This window comes from Caretta caretta, chromosome 4 (assembly GCF_965140235.1).
Source record: "Caretta caretta isolate rCarCar2 chromosome 4, rCarCar1.hap1, whole genome shotgun sequence".
Lineage (NCBI taxonomy): Eukaryota > Metazoa > Chordata > Testudines > Cheloniidae > Caretta > Caretta caretta.
The window spans coordinates 143,309,934-143,334,888 of NC_134209.1; the positions used below are offsets into that span (position 1 = coordinate 143,309,934).

Consider the following 24,955-nt stretch of genomic DNA (forward strand, 5'->3'; position numbering starts at 1 on the left):
TGACTTGGTAATGCACAACAGTTGGATTAAAAAACTAGAATGATATAAAATTAACATGACACATATTGAATGGATTAAAAACTGGCTAACTGACAAGTCTCAAAATGTAACTGTAAATGGGGAATAGTCATCAACTGGGTCTGGTTTCAGTGGAATCCCACAGGGACTAATTCTTGGACCTATTCAATATCTTTACCAATGACATGGAGGAAAATATAAAATCATCACTGATAAAGTTTGAAGATGACACAAAAATTGGGGGAGTGGTAATTAAGAGGACAGGTCACTGATTAAGAGCAATATATATTGCTTAGTAAACTGGGCAGAAGCAAACAATATAGGTTTTATTATGACTACATGAAAGTATATACATCTGGGAACAAAGAATATAAGCCACACTTACAGTATGGGGGACTCTATCCTGGGAAACAGTGACTCTGAACAAGATTTGGGGGTCATGGTTGATAATCAGCTGAATGTGAGCTTCTTGTGTGATGCTGTAACCAAAAGAACGAATACGATCCTGGGATCCATAAACCAGGGAATCTAAAGTAGTAGTAGCGAGGTTATATTACCTTTGTATTTGGTACTGGTGCAAGCACTGCTGGAATCCTGTGTCCACTGCTGGTATCCACAATTCAAGAAGGATGTTGACAAATTGGAGCGGGTTCAGAGAAGAGTCACGAGAATGGTTAAAAGATTAGAAGACGTCTTATAGTGATAGACTCAGAAAGCTCAGTCTATTTAGTTTAACAAAGAGAAGATTAAGGGGTGATTTGATTACAGTCTGTAAGTACCTATAAGTGGAACAAGTATTTAATAATGGGTTCTTCAATCTAGCAGAAAAAGCTATAACCTGATCCAATGGCTAGAAGTCGAAGCTAGACAAATTCAAACTAGAAATATGGCATACATTTTTAATGGTGAGACTAATTAGCCATTGCAACAATTTACCAAGGATTGTGGTAGATTCTCCATCACTGACAACTTTTAAAAGTAAGATTGGATGTTTGTCTAACAGTTCTGCTCTAGGAATTATTTTTGTGCAGTTCCTGGGCCTATGTTATACAGTAGGTCAGACTAGATGGTCACAGTGGTCCCTTCTGGTTTTATAATCTATATGTTTAATCTTGGATCAAATGGAGGCACCACATATGTTTAATCTGGGACCAGATTTACTTTATAGAAAGCCCACAAAATCCCGGTAGACACATGAGTCCTGCTAAAACACATCTGAGGGCTACTGCCTAGAAGATGGCAATGTTCCCCAAACAGTGGTAAGTGCATGGATTTGAGGGACATGTCACTTTGTGAAATGAGCCTAAAAAGCGCTAAGCCTTTCCCCAATCTGTAGGATGACAGTCCCAGTACTGATGTGCTCATGCTGTAATGTGGACATGGTGCAACAAGAATGGATGGGGAAGTAAGATGGGCAGAGAGGATTTGGGGGATGGCCACTCCATTACTTAGGTGTAAAAATATTCTTTTTGTTACAAAATGTGTTCTCCAATATGTATAAAACTCCACACAAAACTCCACTAAAATCCTTTTCCAGGAAAGACTGACCCTTACCTGACCTAGACATGTTCCCACCCAATATCCAGCCATCCCCATTGCTCTGCAACCCTCTCTTCCTCTATCCTTCCTTACCATCAGACCACTCCTTCAGGTGGCAACCTCAGATGAGACATCCTGAGAACACCCCATATGTCTTCCTGACAATTAATCGCCTCCCTCAGCACAAGACCCATTCCTGTTATCATCATTACTGATATCAGAGGCTCCATGGGATGTGAAGGCCATTCCAGTTCTGTCCCCGTACCTAGCTCACCTACAAGACATGACCAGACAGGAACTCCTGCCTCATGTGGAGTCGTCCACTTGGTCCTTCTGCTGCCTCATCAATATGGATATAAGCAGGGTCTGAATGAATTCTTCCCTGGCAGGTAGCTGGGAGTGGGAGAGACTTTAGGTGTGTTCATGCAACCACAGTTTGCTGCTGATCTGCTTAGATATCCAGCAGATAGAGAGGTGTTTTGCTCAAAGTAAAATCAACTTTGGCTGGTGTTGGGTTACAAATCACTTTAGTACTGAATGCAGGGGTAGTGAAATGCTGTTATGGACATGTTGTCATTATGGTGTGAATGAAGGGGAATAGAACTGTGCTTAACCTGTGCCAAATGAGGGGGGTCACCTTCAGTTGAAAGGACCTCCTTAAGCTAGGGGTTCGAATGCCAGAGCCCTGTGAAAGTAAGAGGGGTGGGGACAGGTGTCCCAGCCCTGAGATGTGGACCCTCCCCCAAGGGTCCTCCCTGGACTGGTTTATGTGTTCCCCCCACTGTTCAAAAAAAGAGCTAAACAGGCTTCATTAGGAGCCTCTTTGTTATTTTAAATGCTCAATCAGAGCTGAAATCAGTTGTGGTAGGACTGTGTTTCTGCCCTGCCAGTTAAGACCTAAAAATCACTCAGAGCTGAAATCACTTGAGATGAGGCAGTGTTTCTGTATTTTCTTTTAATAATTTGTATGAGGCCTGTTGCCTCATTTAAAAACAACAACAACAAATATAAATAATTTAGTGACCTAAAATGGCATGTGTTTATGTAATATATGTATAGATGAAATTGTGAATTGTCTGTACCAAGTGCATGAAAATTTACTTCGGCTGAGGTTATGATAGACTCCCCTACTTTAAGCACTTCAGCGCAGTTCAACCATTGTGGATCAAGCTCTCAAAGGGCTCTTAAAATAAACAGCTGCAAATTGTGCATGTGTTTAAAAGGCAGCTAAGTATTTCTGAGGACAGAGAAAGGGGTTGAAGGACAGCAGCGGCTGGTCCCTGTACTCTTCCACTGTCACTATTTCCTTCTGCTTTAACATCAGATAACATGGCCTCCAAAGGCTTGCAAGACAGTGGAGTGTTTGTCTCCATAAACTTGCACTGGCATTGTTTCCTTTCTTCTTGACATCTTAATTGTTATTTTCATAATTGATATTATCATAAGATCACTGAGACCGAGCTCAGACCCATTCAGATGAATAATTCATGACTTGACAAATTTGTGACTTGTGGGAAGCCTCCTATTGTGGGTACTCAGACACACTTCAAATCAAAATATTTTGGTGATTTCAAAGCATTATTTTGGCAACACTAAAAAGGCCGATGTTGCTGTCCCTGATAAAGTTTAATAAGGTTTTATCCGGAACTTTGTTTAGAAAATAGTATTTGCAGCGGAGTTCAAATTATGTTTTTCCCCCCAGCAATCTGTGGCCCTGATTCAATAGCATACTCCAGGGCACTACCCACATGCTTACAGTTAGGAATGTGCTTAAGAACTTTGCTGAATCTAAAGCCTCAGGCCCAGTTCCTCAAAAGTATGTAGGTGCTTATCTCTTGAAGATCTGGGCCTCAATCACTAGAAAGGGGGTTTAGAACAGACTCCTTTGAAAACACAATGGCATAACCAGATAAAACCACCGCTTCAAAACCAGCTATTGTACTTCGAGCCTTCATTATCAGAACACATGAACTCTGCAATGTCACATCCAGACTGATAACCTGAATGCCAAGTGTCTGTCCCATACAAATGATCACAAAATGACAGAACAATAGAAACTGAAGATGAAGAAGACTTATAGGCCATCCAGTTCATCCCTCAGTGGACACAGCATCATTCTGTATAATACAGTGTATTCTGTTCTGCATATTCCTCTGCTTTGTATAGCCTTGTTCTCACATCTCAAGTTCCTGCGCATTAACCTTTTCCTTTAGGAGACTATTCCACAGTTAAATAGGTATAGTCATTTGGAAGTGGATCCTGATATCTAGCTTACATTTCTCTCCCTCAATTCCATTCCATTTTTCCTAGTTATATCATTCCAGATACACTAAGCAGTTACTGGTGTTTGCAACCTTCAAAAATGCAGTTATCACACTCCCCTATTTCCTTTTAATTATCTTTGGTACCTATAGGACCCTCATTACCTCAGTATCTGAACACCTCAGTCTTTAATGTATCCTCACAACATCCCCACGAGGCAGGGCAGTGCTATTATCCCCATTTTACAGACCGCGAACTGAATCACAGACAGACTAAATGGCTTGTTCAAAATCACACTGGAAGCCTCTGCAAAGCAGGGAATTAAACCAAGGTCTGCCAAGTCGTAGAATTGTAGGACTGGAAGGGACCTCAAAATGTCTTCTAGTCCAGTTTCCTGCACTCAAGGCGGGACTAAGTATTATCTAGACCAGTGGTGAGCAACTTGCGGCCTGTCACGGTAATCCACTGTTGGGCCGTGAGAAAGTTTGTTTACATTTACTATCCACAGGCATGGCCACCCACAGCTCCCAGTTCGCCATACCCGACCAATGGAATCTGTGGGAAGCGGCAGCCAGCATGTCCCTGCAGTCTGTGCTGCTTCCTGCAGCTCCCATTGGCCGGGAATGGTGAACCGCGGCCACTGGGAGCTGCGGGCGGTCATGCCTGTGGACGGTCAGTGTAAACAAACTTTCTCAGAGGTTGCCCATAACATATCTACACCATCCCTGAGAGATGATTGTCTAACCTGCTCTTAAAAACCTCCCAGTTAGCACCCTATTGAAACCGGTATGTTAAAACAATCTTGGATCACTAGGGACTGTTGCTGCTAAAAAGTATTCCATTGGAAAGTGGCTACAGACTAGTATTCCACAAAATATTCCACAAAAGTGGCTACAGACTAGTTCAGAAGCACGAGAGAAAGAAGAGATGAATATAACTGAAAAATTTTGTCAAGTCAATATCTATCTGCAAGAATGTTTTTCATTTACTATAATTTCCACAAGCTATTTATTGACTTTAAGAAAAATTAGGTTTGGATTGATTTTCTTAAACATGAAATTGTGAAATAAATACTGTGAAGCAGCACAAAAGCAAATAGTATAACTAAGTGTGGGAATATACGTATAGAGAAAAACATAGAATCATAGAATATCAGGGTTGGAAGGGACCTCAGGAGGTCATCTAGTCCAACCCCCTGCTCAAAGCAGGACCAATCCCCAACTAAATCATCCCAGCCAGGGCTTTGTCAAGCCTGACCTTAAAAATATCTAAGGAAGGAGATTCCACCTAGGTAACACATTCCAGTGTTTCACCACCCTCCTAGTGAAAAAGTTTTTCCTAATATCCAACCTAAATCCCCCACTGCAACTTGAGACCATTACTCCTTGTTCTGTCATCAGCTGCCACTGAGAACAGTCTAGATCCATCCTCTTTGGAACCCCCTTTCAGGTAGTTGAAAGCAGCTATCAAATCCCCCCTCATTCTTCTCTTCCGCAGACTAAACAATCCCAGTTCCCTCAGCCTCTCCTCAAAAGTCATGTGTTCCATTACCCTAATCATTTTTGTTGTCTTCCGCTGGACTCTTTCCAATTTTTCCACATCCTTCTTGTAGTGAGGGGCCCAAAACTGGACACAGTACTCCAGATGAGGCCTCACCAATGTTGAATAGAGGGGAACGATCACGTCTCTCGATCTGCTGGCAATGTCCCTATGTATACATCCCAAAATGCCATTGGCCTTCTTGGCAACAAGGGCACACTGTTGACTCATATCCAGCTTCTTGTCCACTGTAACCTCTAGGTCCTTTTCTTCAGAACTGCTGCCGAGCCATTTGGTCCCTAGTCTGTAGCGGTGCGTGGGATTCTTCCGTCCTAAGTGCAGGACTCTGCACTTGTCCTTGTTGAAACTCATCAGATTTCTTTTGGCCCAATCCTCCAATTTGTCTAGGGCCCTCTGTATCCTATCCATACCCTCCAGTGTATCTACCTCTCCTCCCAGTTTACTGTCATCTGCAAACTTGTTGAGGGTGTAATCCACACCATCCTACAGATCATTAATGAAGATATTGAACAAAACCGGCCCCAGGACCAACCCCTGGGGCACTCCACTTGATACCGGCTGCCAACTAGACATGGAGCCATTGATCACTACCCGTTGAGCCCGACAATCTAGCCAACTTTCTATCCACCTCATAGTCCATTCATCCAGCCCATACTTCTTTAGCTTGCTGGCAAGAATATTGTGGGAGACCATGTCAAAAGCTTTGCTAAAGTCAAGGAACAACACGTCCACCACTTTCCCCTCATCCACAGAGCCAGTTATCTCATCATAGAAAGCAATTAGATTAGTCAGGCATGACTTGCCCTTGGTGAATCCATGCTGACTGTTCCTGATCAATTTCCTCTCCTCTAAGTGCTTCAGAATTGATTCCTTGAGGACCTGCTCCATGATTTTTCCAGGGACTGAGGTGAGGCTGACTGGTCTGTAGTTCCCAGGATCCTCCTTCTTCCCTTTTTTAAAGATGGGCACTACATTAGCCTTTTTCCAGTCATCCGAGACTTCCCCCGATCGCCATGAGTTTTCAAAGATAATGGCCAATGGCTCTGCAATCACATCCGCCAACTCCTTTAGCACTCTTGAATGCAGCTCATCCGGCCCCATGGACTTGTGCTCATCCAGCTTTTCTAAATAGTCCCGAACCACTTCTTTCTTCACAGAGGGCTGGTCACCTCCTCCCCATGCTGTGCTGCCCAGTGCAGTAGTCTGGGAGCTGACCTTGTTCGTGAAGACAGAGGCAAAAAATGCATTCAGTACATTAGCTTTTTCCACATCCTCTGTCACTAGGTTGCATCCCTCATTCAGTAAGGGCCCCACACTTTCCTTGACTTTCTTCTTGTTGCTAACATACCTGAAGAAACCCTTCTTGTTACTCTTAACATCTCTTGCTAGCTGCAACGCCAGGTGTGATTTGGCCTTCCTGGTTTCACTCCTGCATCCCCAAGCAATATTTTTATACTCTTCCCTGGTCATTTGTCCAATCTTCCACTTGAAGAAATGGCTCCACTTCTTGTAAGCTTCTTTTTTGTGTTTAAGATCAGCAAGGATTTCACTGTGAAGCCAAGCTGGTCGACTGCCAAATTTACTATTCTTTCTACACATCAGGATGGGTGGTCCCTGTAACCTCAATAAGGATTCTTTAAAATACAGCCAGCTCTCTTGGACTCCTTTCCCCTCATGTTATTCTCCCAGGGGATCCTGCCCATCAGATCCCGGAGGGAGTCAAAGTCTGCTTTTCTGAAGTCCAGGGTCTGTATTCTGCTGCTCTCCTTTCTTCCCTGTGTCAGGATCCTGAACTCAACCATCTCATGGTCACTGCCTCCCAGGTTCCCATCCACTTTAGCTTCCCCTACCGATTCTTCCCGGTTTGTGAGCAGCAGGTCAAGAAGAGCTCTGCCCCTAGTTGGTTCCTCCAGCACTTGCACCAGGAACTTGTCCCCTACCCTTTCCAAAAACTTCCTGGATTGTCTGTGCACCGCTATATTGCTCTCCCAGCAGATATCAGGGTGGTTGAAGTCTCCCATGAGAACCAGGGCCTGTGATCTAGTAACTTGCCTGAGTTGCCGGAAGAAAGCCTCGTCCACCTCATCCCCCTGGTCCGGTGGTCTATAGCAGATTCCCACCACGACATGAGAGAGTTCGTATTACTATTGAAATTACTCAAAACAGCAAAGACTTCTGAACCAAAACACAACACTACCAGAGGAAGCTACAGAATGATAAGATGAGAAGATTTTGGGTAGGTTACTTTCTGACTTTATGAAATCTTGGGATGGAGTAACAATTTTTTTTTTTTTTGGCCAGGGCATCAGCTGGTATAAATTGGAAAGTTTCCATTGAATCAATGGAGCTGCACTGATTTACTGCAGCTGACTATCTGGCCCCTTAAAAGTTAATTTGTTTCTTCACATCGCTAGCATAAGTCACAAGGAGGGAAAGAACTTGACTTTCTCTCAAAATCAGATCACACAACAAGTTGATTTGAATTAACATGATTTGATTTGGGACAGAAAATTAAGCCAGATTTTACCAGCTAAATGCTTTTAGATATTTTTTGTACCCATTTACATTGAATAGAATTACTTCTTAGGGCACTGAGGGTTATTCATTGGACCATGAGATAACTACAGAACATAACAAAGACAAGGGCCTCGCTCTCTCTCTCTCTCTCTCTTTCTCTCTCTCACACACACACACGCACAGTGTAAAATGTGACATTTATTAGTACTTAAATGTATTAATAGTGCTACATTTGTGCTTAGAGCCCATCACCATATCAGGTTATGCTATGCTATTGTGCAAGGTGCTGTACAAATCCCTGCCCCAAAGAGCTTACATTCTAAATAGAGAAAGTAAAGAAAAAAAAGGTGGGGGAAGGAAGTGTTATTTCTATGGGAAACTGCGGTACAAAGAAATTAAGTGACTTGCACAAGGTCATGAGGAATTTGTGACTGAGCAGACCACTGAACCCAGATCTTCCAAAGCCCCACAGAACCAGCCATCCTCTCTTAAATGCATGCCTTCTCATCCTGATGACACATGCCCAGAGTCTTCTGCAAATTTGAGGGATACTGCTCCTTATCTTCCTTTCCCATGTGTTTCATGTTTTGGTCATTTTAGGTCAGTACATAAAGTGCCTTTCACTGCTTCCATGTCTTAAATCACAGGGGGGGATGATTTGGACTCAATCTGAGTTAGGAAGTGGGTGTAATTCCAATCCTTACAATTTTAATCTATCCAACCTCATTGTTCACGTAAAGCATTACACTGGAGATCTCTCCTCCAGATAGGCACTCCAGACTATGAATTCCATGGCGACTATAAGGATAGGAGAATACAGCATATTTATAATACATAGCATTTTTCATTAGTATGTGTAGAACTTTTACAAAGGTGAATAAGCCTCATGATCCCCATTTTACAGAGTGCGACACCAAGAGGTTAGAACCACAAGTTAATGACAAAGCTCAGAGTAGAATAGAACCCAGGTCTGTTGCTTGCCAGGTTGGTGTCTCTTAAATTCTGTTTAACACAGGCTGAGAGAAGACTATGTCCTGTTAACCACTATAATTATTTGGATCCAAAAACTGTAAGCAGAGGGTGACAAATTACAGAAAATGCCAAAATTGCAATTTGTGCAAGTAAAAGTTGGAACCATGAACAGCAAATGACCTCAAGGGATTACCATTGCTGTACTGTGGCAATATTCTAAAAACTTAAGTTTCTCCACAACATGGATCTTCCTTCCAGAAGAAAGTTTATCATAGAACAGGGCACATAAAACTCACTTTAATTATTTAGAGGATGGTTACCTGTATTAGGACAGCATATTAGGGCTCAGTCTGAAATCATCACGAAGAAAGCTCATGTTTTTAATACTCCTGCCAGAGTAGAGCAAAATATCCATTTGAAAAACAAACAAATGCATCCAATGAAGTGAGCTGTAGCTCATGAAAGCTTATGCTCAAATAAATTGGTTAGTCTCTAAGGTGCCACAAGTACTCCTTTTCTTTTTGCGAATACAGACTAACATGGCTGCTACTCTGAAATAATTTTAACAAATTCTTACTGGTATCTTATTTCTAAGAAAAAAACCTCTCTAAATGGATATGGCCCCTAAAACATAAAACCCATCCATGCATCTTGTGGTTTTCTATGGTTGATCAAAACACACACACGTACGCACCCTCCCCCCCCCAAAAAGTAAAGTTTTAATATACAAATGTTTTTAAGACTAAAAATCTGGTTTTAGGAACTGACACTGTTCCAGCTGTTGATTTATGACAAGTTCTTTCTGCAAGTGATGGCAGTCTGCCTTGTGCGTTTTCATTTTAAGATAGTTTATGATTAGAACACTGTGTGTAAATCATAGACCAAGTTGATCATTTTCATGGGCTGATGACAGGGAATATAATCAGGACTCTCTCTGGTTTGCCAGAGATACATACATAGGTAACAAAACTATTCAAATTCTACATGTTTTCAGTTTGTCGCGGGGCAAGCATATCCTGTCCTCCTTTGGGGTGGAGAAAAGTTATGATAGCTCTGCGGCTGAGACCACCTAGCCTCAGAGAAGAATGATCCAGTAGCCACAGTTGATACAATCGCCCTCTCTCACAGGGCTGTGCGTCCCAGTGGCCAGAGTCAATATGGTGGCCCTCCCTTGCAGGGCTATATGGCTTAGTAGCCAGAGTCAATATGGCTGCCCTTTCTCACACGGCTTCACAGTTTAGTCAGCAGAGTAAATATGGCTGCCTTCCTTAGAAGGGTTGTGTGGCCTGATGGCCAGAGGGGGGTAGGGGGGAGAGTGGCCAGGGTAGCGTGAATCAGGCCCTCTCTACTCCAATGGCCCAGCCCAGGGCCCTGTCAGCAGCAAGTGTATTCACTACTGGGTCAGTGGGGATCCGACTGTAACACGCTGACTTATTGCTCAGTTCTACAATAGGGTCAATGGTTAGTCTCCCATGGCTACTTCCGACCTTGTCTTCCATTGACATGGTCCACAGTTCTCCTAGGTCTTCAGCCTGTGAAGTTCCCAATGGTTCTGATGTCTCCTGGGCATCCTCTGGTAGCTGGGTATCCACCTGGGTTTCAATGTGACTGACCTCCGCAGTCTGGGGATTTAGTAGCTCCTGGGCGGGAGCCTGCAACATGTATCCTCTCTCCTCAGCAGCCCACCCTGACTGAGCTGGGCTGTGTTAGTATATAGACTTTTTTTAACAGACAAAGATAGAATTTTGGGTTTGAATTTTTGATACTCTTATATCTTATATTAATATTTGTGAAGAACAATGAACAAAGACAGTGTGTTGCATTTCCACAGCGAGATGGGGCTTTTAGTACAATGGGAAGAGATAAGGGATAGAGCAGTTAAAGTATTACACGGTATGGTGGGAGTGTAATATAGGAGCATACACTGGAAGGCTGCCTGGCTCTTCTCTCAAGCCAAGATCAAGCAACCAGTTAGGAGGGGCAAGGGGGATTGTGGGGGGAGGCATAAGAAACACTAAAAGTCGAAGAAAGGCCTGGGCTTGGCCAGAGCACAAACTCACTCCTTACCCCTCCCATGGGGTACAAAAGGGGTGGCATGAAGAACCCAGACCCACGACCCCCCAAAATTGAACATGGCCATACAAGGTAAGAGGTAGGGCTGTGTGCATGCATTGCAGGTATATTTGGGCATGCTAAGAAGGCAGAGGTAGGGAAATGGGAATGGGGGTGGGGGGTGAATTGGGGAACAGGGACACAGGCAAGGCTCTATGGCATTACAGCTGGGAAGGGGGACATGGGGTAAACGCTCTGCGGCATCAGAGCTGGGAAGGGAACACTGGGGAACAGACTCTGCCGGTGTGTAGAGCTGTGAACATGTTTGCTTGGAGCTAGCCCCAATGAACATTGCATTGCCTGCACTTCGGACTTCTGCTTTCTGTCTGTGTGACAAGAACCAGGGGAGGGGGGGAGGGGAAAGCCCTCCAACAGGCTTCTCCATTTTATACTGATGCTTCAGCTAGAACATGCCCACCAAGGACAAAGAGGCGTGGTTTCCTCTGTCTTCACGAACAGAGCATGGGGTCAACCCATCCGTGTCCAGTGGAGGGCAAGAACGCCTCATCACAATGTTCTTTACCATAAAGATAATTAATATAATAAGCTTTATAGACTCTGGTGCAATTATAATACTGCGGTGTCATATAACACTTTTCATAGGATGTCATAGAATCAAAGAATATCAGGGTTGGAAGGGACCTCAGGAGGTCATCTAGTCCAACCCCCTGCTCAAAGCAGGACCAATCCCCAATTAAATCATCCCAGCCAGGGCTTTGTCAAGCCTAACCTTAAAAACTTCTAAGGAAGGAGATTCCACCACCTCCCTAGGTAACGCATTCCAGTGTTTCACCACCCTCCTAGTGGAAAAGTTTTTCCTAATATTCAACCTAAATTGCCCACTGCAACTTGAGACCATTACTCCTTGTTCTGTCATCAGCTACCACTGAGAACAGTCTAGATCCATCCTCTTTGGAACCCCCTTTCAGGTAGTTGAAAGCAGCTATCAAATCCCCCCTCATTCTTCTCTTCTGCAGGCTAAACAATCCCAGCTCCCTCAGCCTCTCCTCATAAGTCATGTGTTCCAGTCCCCTAATCATTTTTGTTGCCCTCCGCTGGATGTTTTTCAATTTTTCCACATCCTTCTTGTAGTGTGGGACCCAAAACTGGACACAGTACTCCAGATGAGGCCTCATCAATGTCGAATAGAGGGGAATGATCACATCCCTTGACCTGCTGGCAATGCCCCTGCTTATACATCCCAAAATGCCATTGGCCTTCTTGGCAACAGTGGGACACTGTTGACTCATATCCAGTTTCTTGTCCACTGTCACCCCTAGGTCCTTTTCTACAGAACTGCTGCTGAGCCATTCGGTCCCAAGTCTGTAGCGGTGCATGGGATTCTTCCATCCTAAGTGCAGGACTCTGCACTTGTCCTTGTTGAACCTCATCAGATTTCTTTTGGCCCAATCCTCCAATTTGTCTAGGGCCCTCTGTATCCTATCCTTACCCTCCAGCGTATCTACCTCTCCTCCCAGTTTAGTGACATCTGCAAACTTGTGGAGGGTGCAATCCACACCATCCTCCAGATCATTAATGAAGATATTGAACAAAACCGGCCCCAGGATGGACCCTTGGGGCACTCCACTTGATACCAGCTGCCAACTAGACATGGAGCCATTGGTCACTACCCTTTGAGCCCGACAATCTAGCCAGCTTCTTATCCACCTTATAGTCCATTCACCAGCCCATACTTCTTTAGCTTGCTGGCAAGAATACTGTGGGAGACCGTGTCAAAAGCTTTCCTAAAGTCAAGGAACAACACATCTACTGCTTTCCCCTCATCCACAGAGCCAGTTATCTCGTCATAGACGTCAATTAGATTAGTCAGGCATAGAAACATAGAATATAAGGGTTGGAAGGGACCTCAGGAGGTCATCTAGTCCAACCCCCTGCTCAAAGCAGGACCAATCCCCAACTAAATCATGCCCTTGGTGAATCCATGCTGACTGTTCCTGATCACTTTCCTCTCCTCTAAGTGCTTCAGAATTGATTTCTTGAGGACCTGCTCCAGGATTTTTCTAGGAACTGAGGTGAGGCTGACTGGCCTGTAGTTCCCAGGATCCTCCTTCTTTCCTTTTTTAAAGATGGGCACTACATTAGCCTTTTTCCAGTCGCCCGGGACCTCCCCCGATCGCTATGAGTTTTCAAAGATAATGGCCAATGGCTCTGCAATCACATCTGCCAACTCCTTTAGCACTCTCGGATGCAACGCATCCGGCCCCATGGACTTGTGCTCGTCCAGCTTTTCTAAATAGTCCCGAACCACTTCTTTCTCCACAGAGGGCTGGTCACCTCCTCCCCATGCTATGCTGCCCAGTGCAGTAGTCTGGGAGCTGACCTTGTTCGTGAAGACAGAGGCAAAAAAAGTATTGAGTACATGAGCTTTTTCCACATCCTCTGTCACTAGGTTGCCTCCCTCGTTCAGTAAGGGGCCCACACCTTCCTTGACTTTCTTCTTGTTGCTAACATACCTGCAGAAACCCTTCTTGTTACTCTTAACATCTCTTGCTAGCTGCAACTCCAGGTGTGATTTGGCCTTCCTGATTTCACTCCTGCATGCCCGAACAATATTTTTATACTCTTCCCTGGTCATTTGTCCAATCTTCCACTTCTTGTAAGATTCTTTTTTGTGTTTAAAATCAGCAAGGATTTCACTGTTAAGTCAAGCTGGTCGCCTGCCATACTTTGGGATTGTTTGTTCCTGCAACCTAAATAAGGATTCTTTAAATACAGCCATAGAACTGGACGGAAATAGTCCAACAAAAGCTTTCTTCGATGGAATTTGCCAATTCACTAAAATTGAAACATTACACAGAAACACTTTGATTTTGATAAAGTTTCTCTGGAAACCAGGTGTGGTTCTGTTGTTTCCTCAGCAGTCTGCCTGGTGGCCTCATGAGGAGCCCAGGCTTCCAGGGTTTGTGGCTGCAGAGCAGCAAACCAGACTGACTGATCTGAAGCCAGGGACCCCAGAACTGCCACAGTCCATGGCAGCTATCCCCGTACACACATAATTTTGAAATGTTTACCTTTTGTTACAAATCAGAACTAAGCCACGTTTCAAAAACTTCAAAATCCTTCATGAGAAGGAAGACCTTTCTCTGCCCAGTTCACAGATGGGGAAGCAGAGACACACAGATACTAAATGACTTGGTCAAGGTTACCAAGAAGGTTAGGGGCTGAGGTGGGAACAGAACTCAACTCTGCTGAAGTCCAGTGTAGTGTGCTAGCCACCAGAACACACTGCTGGATGCTGATGTGTCTTTTATATGGACACTCAGCTTAGTTGGTTGAACTGCTGTTTGAGGAGGAATCTGAATTCTATTCTATTAAGGACACACGTCATGCTTATTTAAACCTTAAGTTAACTCATTTTATTTTCCATCCAGGAAAATTCTGAGTGGAGAAATTTGTTGTGAGAAATTACTTTCTGAAGGAATTAATAAGTATGGTGCAATTAGAAGCCACAGTGAAAAAAAAAAAAAAACCTGAAACCAATTGCAGTGGCAATAGTAAGAGAAACCAAACAAATATGAGAACATGCCTAGATTTAAAAGAATAGTAAGACAATATAAAGAAAGGGCACTCTCAGCTCCCAGATGTGGAAAAAATAAGCAAAATTACTTTATTTCTTCGGACAGATCCAGTGGCTGCTGCCAAATCTCCCCCTATACAGAAAGTTCTAGATACAGATTTATAATGCAATTTGACAAATGCTGTTCCCTTTGGTTAAAATTTGGTTTGAAACATAAGAGTTCCACAAGGAAATGGCAGAGGTTAGAAAGAGAATAGATAGTAGGACTACTTACATTGTAAACACAAAGGGACATGATGCTAGAATAAGAGAGTCTGAATGTTGGCAGGGAGGAGAGTATGAAATTTTATGAAAAGATGCTGTGTAGAAATGTTACAGTAAAAATATGTGGGTAATTACTAGATTTCAGGCACCTCCGTTTGAAAATGTGGGTCTGACATTCCAAACAATAAAAGGAAATAATGCTATGTCATACTAACAAGGGATGTTGGGGTGTTGAATTATGCAACAGCAGAACCAGATTAATCATTTAATAGCCTAGTATTAACATCTAGATTTTTGGTATGATTTTAAAAAGCTCAGGCTGACAATATTATTCATATCCACCTAAAGAATCATTAAGTCCTCAGCAAGTACCAAAAACAGCACGGCAGAGGGGACATCAATTGACGCCTTATTTTGAAGGCATACACTTTGATGAGGTGGATAATTGTATGCTCTCATTTTGCCAGTGATTATTACCTGCCTGTAGGCAACTGTTATAGTCTGACTGTCCAGCACTTTTCACTACAACTAGATTCATTTAAAAAGATTTACCCCTCACATAATTTTGAGTCCATTTTCCACATATTTCATATTATTGAGTGAGGCAACGTGCCTTATTTTTCTATAGAAACACATTAATACCAATGGTAATTACCAATGGTACAAATTCCAATAGTTTCTTTTGTTACACTGCCAACCAATGAGAAAACTAGGTCTGAAGTGCCAAAATTCCAACAGGTTTATAAAACCAACCCTTCAGCGATGGTAAATTGGCTTAATTCTCTGAAAGTCAATTAATGGAGATAGGCCAGTTTATGGATGAGATCCACAGCTTGCTCTATCTTCAGTTTACACTTGACAAGGTATTGAGAATTCATAGTGAGCGAAACAATGGCTAGACCTGGAGAAAAGACTATTTGTCATATTTTACTGTATAGCACAGACTAGTACAGATTTATGGTATTAATTATTTTTCATGACAATGTGCTCTACATTTGGACACGTTGTAAAATGGTCAGTGACACTGGGCCTCTTGTTAGTAAAAGGTGACACATTTCCCAGATTGCAAGGGACGGTCCTGGAATCAAAAAGGGCAATATTCTAATAATTCACCAAGTGATTAAATTTATTATAATTTATTAGTTACTAGAAATTTTTTTGCCCTGAGATCTTAATGTTTTATTGGCTGGCTCATGCAGAAAAGACTTTCACTCCCAAAGATTCATATTGATTTTACTATATCTTAACACTGCTTTAAAAAAAAAAAAACAACAGGATTTTAAATTTAACATACCTTATAAAATGGTATATTTTACGGCCCACAAGAAATTATATTAAGGTAAGTATCATGTCCCACTGGCATATCACTGTGCATGACTTTTACATACCCATATGTCATTGTAGATGTTGTCCCTGAACCCCAACATGAAAAGATTTTTCCCATGCACACGTCTATCCATTATTCTGTTGTGGTTTATTCACAACTCACTGACAATCACAGGGGCAAGTCACTATAATGCACTCGAAATGATGAGAGCCATTCTTGCCTGAATTTTGCCACAGTGCTGACCATCACAAATACAGCTTGTTCCACCGTAGCTCAGATAAAACAATTGAAATATACTATGTGCTTCACCTTTTAAAAAAATGCAGCTGATTGAGCAATGGAGAATGAAACCCATTCTTTTTATCCATAAAATCTATGCATGATATGCCCCACCATAGGTAATATTCAAATGCCTCCCAAACATTAATTCATTTATCTTCAAAATATGCCTGTGAGCTAGGAAGGAATAGTTAGGTTGCTGGTGTTCCGAGACTGCTGCCTGTCGTGCTGATAAATATTGGCTCATTGTCTCCTGGTACTGCCCAGTCTGTTCCATCTGTTCTCTCTGGTCCTATACTTTGATTGTAAACTCTTTGGGGCAGGGGCTGTCTTTTTTATCTGTGTTTGAACAGCACCGAGTACAATAGGTTCCTAGGCCATGACTCCTAGGCGCTAGGATAATACAAATAAATACTACTAATAAATTATCCCCATTTTACAAATGGGAAACTGAGAAGTGAAGTGACTTGCTCAAGGTCACACAGGAAGTCCTTAGCAGAGAGGGCTGTACCTAGCTCTCTGGAATCTCAATCCAGTGGCTCAACAACAAAAGCATTCTCAGGACTCATTGCCACTGTGCCTCAATCCTGTTTATAATGGGGTTAAAGACTCTCTTTTCTCAAAGATAATCCAGTCTGAACCATTTTTCCAGCACTGCCAAATGAGGGAGCTTATCTGTGCCAATTGTGACGGTGGTCAGTACCTCCATCCACTGGGAACTGGACCAAGATCACCATATTTAGCCTACAGAAGTCAATGAACAGTCATCTTTGGATAATACTCTATTTAAGGCTATTGGACCTGATTCAGCAATGCATCACATCCGTTTTATGTCAGGTTAATATCACTGAAATCACACAGATGCTGAGATCAATGGAGTTACAAATGGGGCAAAACTGAAGTAATGAAGAGGTAAGTCATACCCTTTATGTTCAACAATATGAAACATAATATTCTCTATGGGTTCATCATGAAACCAGGGGAGAGTGGGTGATTTGGACTGAATTTTGATAGTTCATTTGACCCGGAAATGCAAAACACTTCACACATGCATCCCTACAAAGCAAACACACTGACATTTAGCAGCTAAAGCTGTGTAAAGTTACATTCATCTGACCTTTTTTCCTCAATGAATTTTTCACAGTATCTACAACCTGGCAGTCAGATATGATGGTGAGGGACGAAGGGAATAGAAAACACCACAAGGGAAAGAATTTGGCCAGAACAAGTCTGCTCAGAGATAAAGCAGGTAAAAAATGGCAAAACAAAAACATGGCTGCATTCATCTATTTGCAATTCTGCAAACTGGCCGTGCAACTGCCCATGTTCAAGCTTGAATTCCTTTTGTAGATTGTTTTCTTTCTGAATTAGTGGTAAAATCTCCAGGCTCTCTGCAGTGAATTCATACATTTATTGATGTGCAGTCAAGTATGCCATTCTTTGTAATACAGTCCTCGGGTATAGTTCCCTAATCAGTCATATAGGAGGTGAGTTAAAACAGAATACCAGTTAGTACTGAGTCAATGTTTCCCTTCAGAGTACTGCAGGACTATTGTATTACCTGTAGACTGATGGAATTACAAGCTCTATTTTATTCTTCTGAAATATAGCCAGGTCCTGGCCTTAAAGTGGTGCAGTAAAAGAAGTGGAAGCGTTGGCACAACATACCATGTGCTCAGCCAATTTATGAACAGTGAGTCTATTTTAGAGTTTGTGTACTGCTTATACCCATTGCCATAAATCTGGATCAGTGAAGGTACTAGCTATCGGAATTGAGAGTGGTCATTGTATTTGGAAGAATTCCCATCCCCCTCTTCACTGAGTAGCAATAGATACTGTCAGGAAAAAGTTAAAATTTAACTAACAGCTAAAACAGAAACCACAGGCCAAGCAGGACAAACCCTCCCTTCACAGCCCACGGGATATCTGTAAGCACTCATCCCTACCCCACCTATCCTCCTCCTTCCCCCGCAAGGTAGCCATAGATGCTTGATGCAATAGGATGACCTCTATATGTACATACTGTTCTTATTTTTATCTTTGTTTAGGATTCTCTCTTGACTTGTAACAATGTTTGTCTCTGTACGTACAGATAAATGCAAATGAACTGATAAGAAGATGTATATAACTGGCCACTATGGCACCATATTTTCGAAGCTGCTTGTCAGTCTTCCCAGTACTGTGAATAAACCCCCTTCAGTATTGTCTGTGCCTGCCTGATTCTTGGGGAAAAGAAACCTTTTGCTGAACAGTTTTGGCGCAGAGAGCAGGGTGTGATCGGGAATCCTTGGAGAGTTTCTCTCAACCAGGGAGAGAGGTGCCACTTACCACCTCTAGTGCACACCTTGGTTCGGGACTCCCCGAGGCACCCCTCCACACCCCTTTTTTCATACAAACCACATATAGGATGCACAGGCAAGAGGACTGAACGGGACTGTGTTTGTGGCCAAGATTATTGGGGTGCAGGGATCGCTGAAGGCGAAGGCTGCATCGCCAAGTACTGAGCACAAGGGTGTGTGCTGCAGTAAACAGTACAAGGGTGTGCTCAGTCAGTCTCCCCTGAAGCGCCGCTGAAGTGGGTTTCAGGAAGCTGGGATACAATGCCTTATGAATTGCCCCAGAATGTGTCAATGATACCTTCCACGGGGGAGGGGAGGAAGGGGGGGAGACTCATTGGCATACCCCAGGGTGCACCAATGATAGCCTATAAAGGAGGGAGACTCATTGACTGGCCCCGGGGAACATCAGTGATGCCCTCCATGGGAGGGAGACTCATTGATTTTATAAAAGGCAAACATGAGAAAGTTCAAAAGATGGATGGAATGAAGGTACGAGTACGATGAATAGCGAGTTGTGGTGGTCTGGTCAGATGAAAGGAAGATTAGGGAAAGGGATCCTAATAATGTATTGCAAATATGAAAGAAAATTACAAGAGTTGGAAACACTCCAAAAAGCTCTTATATCAGAGCTGAATCAAAAGGCAGATTGCAGCCGCAAGCTCAACAAGCTTGAAGCAGAAAACAAGGCTCTAAAAGCAAAACTAAAAAACAACAACTCCTCTGCACGTTGTATTGTTGCTAGCATACAACGCAAGGGTACTTTTTACTGACCCAAGCAGCGATACTCATAAAGACCAAAACAAAACTATTGGAAACACCATGAGAAACAAATTCAAAATTGGAACCCGGCACACATGGGAGAAGATCAAGATAATTGGCCTCCTCCTCCTCCTCCCCCCCGGCTTTTAACCTCAAATTAAGTGCCAGTGTTCCCTTGGCCCCTTGCCAAGTGACCACTTGGTGGTCAGGGACAGGTGAAAACAGAGTGGCTTGTAATACTTATAAGGACACGCCTCTCAGCACAGAGGAAATGAGGGGCTTACTGAAAGATCTCCCTGATCTAAAGCCCAAAGACCCATATTCGATACTCTGGAAAAGAATAAGCCAGATGGTTACCACCTATATGTTACATCCCAGGGATCTTTATATCTTAACAAAAGGTAAATGCCCCGATCTATCATGAGCCACAATCCCTACACAAGGACACCAAAATGGTGTTTGGGCCTCTGTTAAATTTGAATCTCAAAATGATATGACCCGTGCCTGCACTGAGTTTAAGGAAGCCGTCCAAGAAGCCTTGGGGAACTGAGCTGGTAACTGGGGACTGATCCTGGGCTGCGTACAATGCAAGGATGAGCCTGCCTCTCAATATTGTGAGAGAAAATGGAAGATGTATTCCAGCAATTTGCAGGGATTGCGGACCCAAAGAAAACGGATCAGGCATTTTAAAAGATTTTAAAGGAAGGTTTTAACTCCCACCTACAAACAGCCCTTAATTTGGGAGTGAACCCAGGCCATGATTATGAATCCTTGGGCCTCTGAATGTGAAGCCAGACAGCCCAAAGAGATAAAGAGCAAGTCTACTTGCATTGCCATGGTAACAGAAAAAGATAATGTAAACTGTTATAATTGTGGATGTTTTGGACATACCCAAAAGAACTGCAAATGCAAAACCCAAAAGCCTAGTCAGGGACAGAATCACGACCAGTTGACTCCCTGAAGCACCTCACTGCCCTTACAATCTGGTTCTGGTCCAGTTCCCACCCTCCCCGCCCCTTCCTCACAGTGTTTTGCATCTGGGGAACCGGACATTGGGCAACTGAATGCCCAAGCCCTGGGCAACCGGCCTCAACCGGTATCTCAACCAGCTGCCAACCCTTACTCACACCTGAGTAAAGAGGAAATGACCAGGCTTTTAAATTCCATGGCCTGCTAGGATCCAGCGCCCTCCCTCCGGCCCCCTTTCCTGTCAGTACTGCTGATGCAGATATAAATCCCTCAAGGCCACACTTACAAGCATGGATAAGGGGCCGGCCATGCACAATTCATGTGGACACGGAAGCGTCTGTTTCCATTACTGACCTCCCCCTCCCCACTACTAAACAGTATATTACTATTTCAGAGGTGGGAGGTGCACAACTCATGGCTTACAAAAGCTACCCTGTTCTTGTAAAATCTAATCTAGTCCCCTGGACTCAGTCTTTTTGTTAATGTAGCTCCAAATGGAGAGGGGACTATTTTGGGCATGGATACCCTCTGCGACCTTGCAGCAATTCTTAACCTCGCTCAGAGTACAGTTACATTTACTGATAAACTTATGCGTGCTCATACCATCCCCCTCCGCAATGATACATCCCGCTCTTCTGTTGCCAAATCTGTGGCTCTTACTTGGGGTACATCTAATCCTTTTCAAGAATTATGTTCCAGGTTCCCCTCTGTTTGGGCAGAAAATAAGCTGTCTTGCAGTTCAATGCCTGCTCATCTTTGCCCACCCATCCAGGTTACCAATCAACTCCCTCCATCTACCGAGCAATACCCTCTCAAACCTGAGGCTGTGGATGCAGTAGGTAATATTATTTACTCTTTACTTCAGCAAGGCATACTGGTTCCTTGTGGAAGTGCACCCTCTTAAGTCCACGACTCTCTAGAGATCCCCTCTTGAGCGGACATACAGGAGGGAGATCAGGTCATGGTAAGAACATACAATCCCGCGGTACTTCAGCCAAAATACTCTGGCCCACACATGGTATTGGCCCACACAAATACCCCTGTGAAAGTGCAAGGAATTCCAACATGGGTCCATTAAAACCAGAATTAAAATGTATAAATAAATTCATTTTGTTTATATTGTATCCGTTTAGGTAACAAATGTGACTCCCTACGTTAATCCTCCTGGCATACATACTTGATGCAGCCTCCTGGGACCTGCCCTTGGTACATGTTATACAAGATACCTGTTTCAAAACTGGCCAGTATGTGCAACTCCCTACAAAAGACAGCGGTGAATGGGTAAAAAAAAAAGAGACACTTGGCTTACCCCCAGACCGAACCACCTAGGACCTATTGTGGTTACAGCTCCCCTTCAAAAACATCCAGGCTCCAAAGTCTCAATCCACTACCGCAGCCCAGGAGCAGTCTTCAGCTCCCTCCCTGCAACTCACCAAATCTGGACTGTAACTGGGTATTTAGCTTCAGGGGATGTGGGCACACACACCTAGGACCCCCAATTTCAGGATGCAAGGTCATACAATTCTTGGGTCAAAGGCCAAACCACCCAAGCCCTTAAGCATACCAACACCAGGTTATTTTATGCTCTGACTGCAATTGATGTAACGATAGAGGATTTTTACAAAATCATTGAGAAAACCTCAGATGCTATAGTCAACCTGGCCAAGTCACAAGCTAAAGGTCATGCTGGTGATATGCTGGCTCGTAATCTGTTTAACATTGCAAAAGAAAACATATTAGATGTATGCCTGGGTTTTCCCCCATCCCATACCCTTTCCTCCCACACCCTTGCCCACATTGCAGGCATCTCTACACAACTAATAGTAGCCTCTCTACTTCCTCCAGACTCACCCTCCTCCTTCAATTTCCTTCTTGTGTATCCTTCTGTCATTCCTACTCATATGTTTCCTTCTTCTTCCCGTTTTAAGTCTATTGAATATGCGGCTAATAATATGGTGTACAAAGTATGGCTGTCTGGATACCTGGCACCATCCCCTGACAATGCTACACTGATGACAACCTCGGACTGTTGCACAGAAACACACAATTACATCGTGTGCTCCTGTTCTACCCTTCACCCTTTGACCTAGTCCTCTTCTGTTCTTGTGGATGTCCTTCCTTTTGCAGACAGTGAAGTTGCTGTACAAGTATCCACTACCCAGTGGTGTTTCATCACCATTGCATCTTATTGCATGTATGGACCATTACAGTGCCAAGCAAATGCTTCCATGTGCCTACAGATTACTGACTCATTTACCCTAGGTGATGTGCACCTCCCCTGCCGTGTGTTCACTGGAATGACAACAGCTCCTCGGTGGTACAACAATCTACACCTGGACAATACACCAGTTCAACTGGCCAAGGAGCTACTTCTTAAAGTGGTCCTGGCTGCTGCGTCTACCACCGTTCATAACCACATCACCAAAGGTTGCATTCAAGTCCAGCTCTCCAATCAAACCCTCACCCAACTGGAAGATTCTGCTCATAATGCATCGTACATCCCCATCTTCTGGTGGACAATTGTCCAAACAGCAGCTGCCACTGCTTCTATATTTGTGTTAATAACCTCTCTTGTCATGTGTGGGTACTTTAAACACGGTTAAAAATCTTATTATATTTCCTACCTTTACCCCCTTCCCCCAATTCCCCTGTCCCTCCCCCTTTCCTCGGACAACCCTAAAACAGATCATGTATATCAAAGTATTTAAAGTATTGACTTTATACTCACTTAAAAGTTCAATTTAACTCAGGAAAGTGTTAAAATTTAGCTAACAGCTAAGACAGAAACCGCAGACCAAGCAGGAATGTTTCAGTAACTCAAAAGGCACTGACAACTGTAAACAACCGATAAGCTTATATGGTCAATGCCTGCCCAGTAACTCAGTTCTTAGAACAGGACAAACCCTCCCTTCACAGCCCACTGGATATCTGTAAGCACTCATCCCTACCCTACCTATCCCGCCTCCTTCCCCCGCAAGGTAGCCATAGATGCTTGATGCATTAGGATGACCTCTATACATACATACTGTTCTTATTTTTATCTTTGTTTAGGATTCTCTCTTGATTTGTAACAATGTTTGCCTCTGTACGTACAGATAAATGCAAATGAATGGATAAGAGAATGTATATAACCTACCACTATGGTACCATATTTTTGAAGCTGCTTGTCAGTCTTCCCAGTACTGTGAATAAATTCCCTTCAGTATTGTCTGTGTCTGACTGATTCTTGGGGGAAAGAACTCTTTAACCTAACACTAGGCATGGAGTGTTCATTTAGATCAAAACATTGTTGCACTCTCAGTTATTCCAATTTTCTATTTGCATGTAAACAACGTTCCATACTTTACATAGGACTGCCCATCGAATGCTACGAAAATGCTTTACAAACACAAATGCAGCTCACAACAGCCTTATGGAGGTAGATAGAGCTTCCGGTCACCACTGTACACATGCAGAAACAGAATAACAAGGTCATATTAGAAGTCTGCGGCAGAGCCCATCACAATGCAGAGCCACCAAGTCACAGTCCTCTTCCTTTTCCCCTCAGACCGTGTATGTGGTGGTGTTATTTAATTCTTGCAGCACTGCCAAGAGAATATTCATTAAAAACTATTATGATAGCAAGCAATTATTAAATTGCTGAATGCTATTAGGGACCGAGACCTCACAAACCCTTACTCACAGGTGTACTCTACTCACTCAAGATTTCCCATTAAAGTCAATGGTACTACTAATATAAGCAGAGGGTTTGCAGGATCATACTCACATTGATCTGGTGAATGTAGGGAAGATTGAATACCCAATTATTTTAAGTTTGGAACTTAATTCCACAGCCATGGTGCAAATCAACACTTAGGATCCTTAAAACCCCATGCATGCCTGTGCTCTGATCTAAGCGGACATATGGAGGATGTGGTGCCCGAGATTCAAAAAAACTGCTTAAAAATAAACAAGACATAAAACTTGGGAAAAAATATTTGGCAAGTTATTAGGCTGTCAGCTTGTTGACCTAGAGACATTCTTTTAAGTGAAAGCAAAGAGGGCTAATACCCTGGTGCATTCCTGCAGAAACGGTAGTGGTTGAAAGCTACCACTAAAACCAGGACATCAAAAGGGTGGCCACATGACCCCACCCCCTCCTCCTAGATATGTTTTTGCACAGGAAGTGCTGGCAGCCATTTTGAAAGCTCCAGATATTCGGTGGAACTACCAGCAAGCCAGTAGTGGTAGTAGGCAGCTGATGGTTGGACATGAAAGAGGGTGACATACCCTCCTGTTTTAGTCACAAAAAACCATTTGAATAATCATGTTAATTAACTCCTTTATGTGCCTCCTATGAGGCTACCCATGCCTATGAAAACTCATGTGAATCTAACTAAAACTGAAAAATTTGACATCCATACTTTAACATATTCCCCCTGAATTTACACTGAGATAGTAGTCAACTCCAAAGAAGTCCCAACAGTTTCCATGCTAAGAGTGTAACGTAGTCCCATGGAC

The 24,955-nt window shown here is 43.2% G+C and overlaps 1 long non-coding RNA gene across 1 annotated transcript in view; it reads right to left on the reverse strand.

Moving 5' to 3' along the window:
* LOC125635096 (uncharacterized) overlaps positions 1 to 23,256 on the reverse strand; it is a 59,248-nt gene extending 35,992 nt beyond the window's left edge. Inside the window, exon 1 of the long non-coding RNA XR_007356143.1 lies at positions 23,184 to 23,256. This is a non-coding gene — a long non-coding RNA (uncharacterized LOC125635096). The remainder of the gene's footprint in view (positions 1 to 23,183) is intronic.
* Positions 23,257 to 24,955: the final 1,699 nt, after the last annotated feature.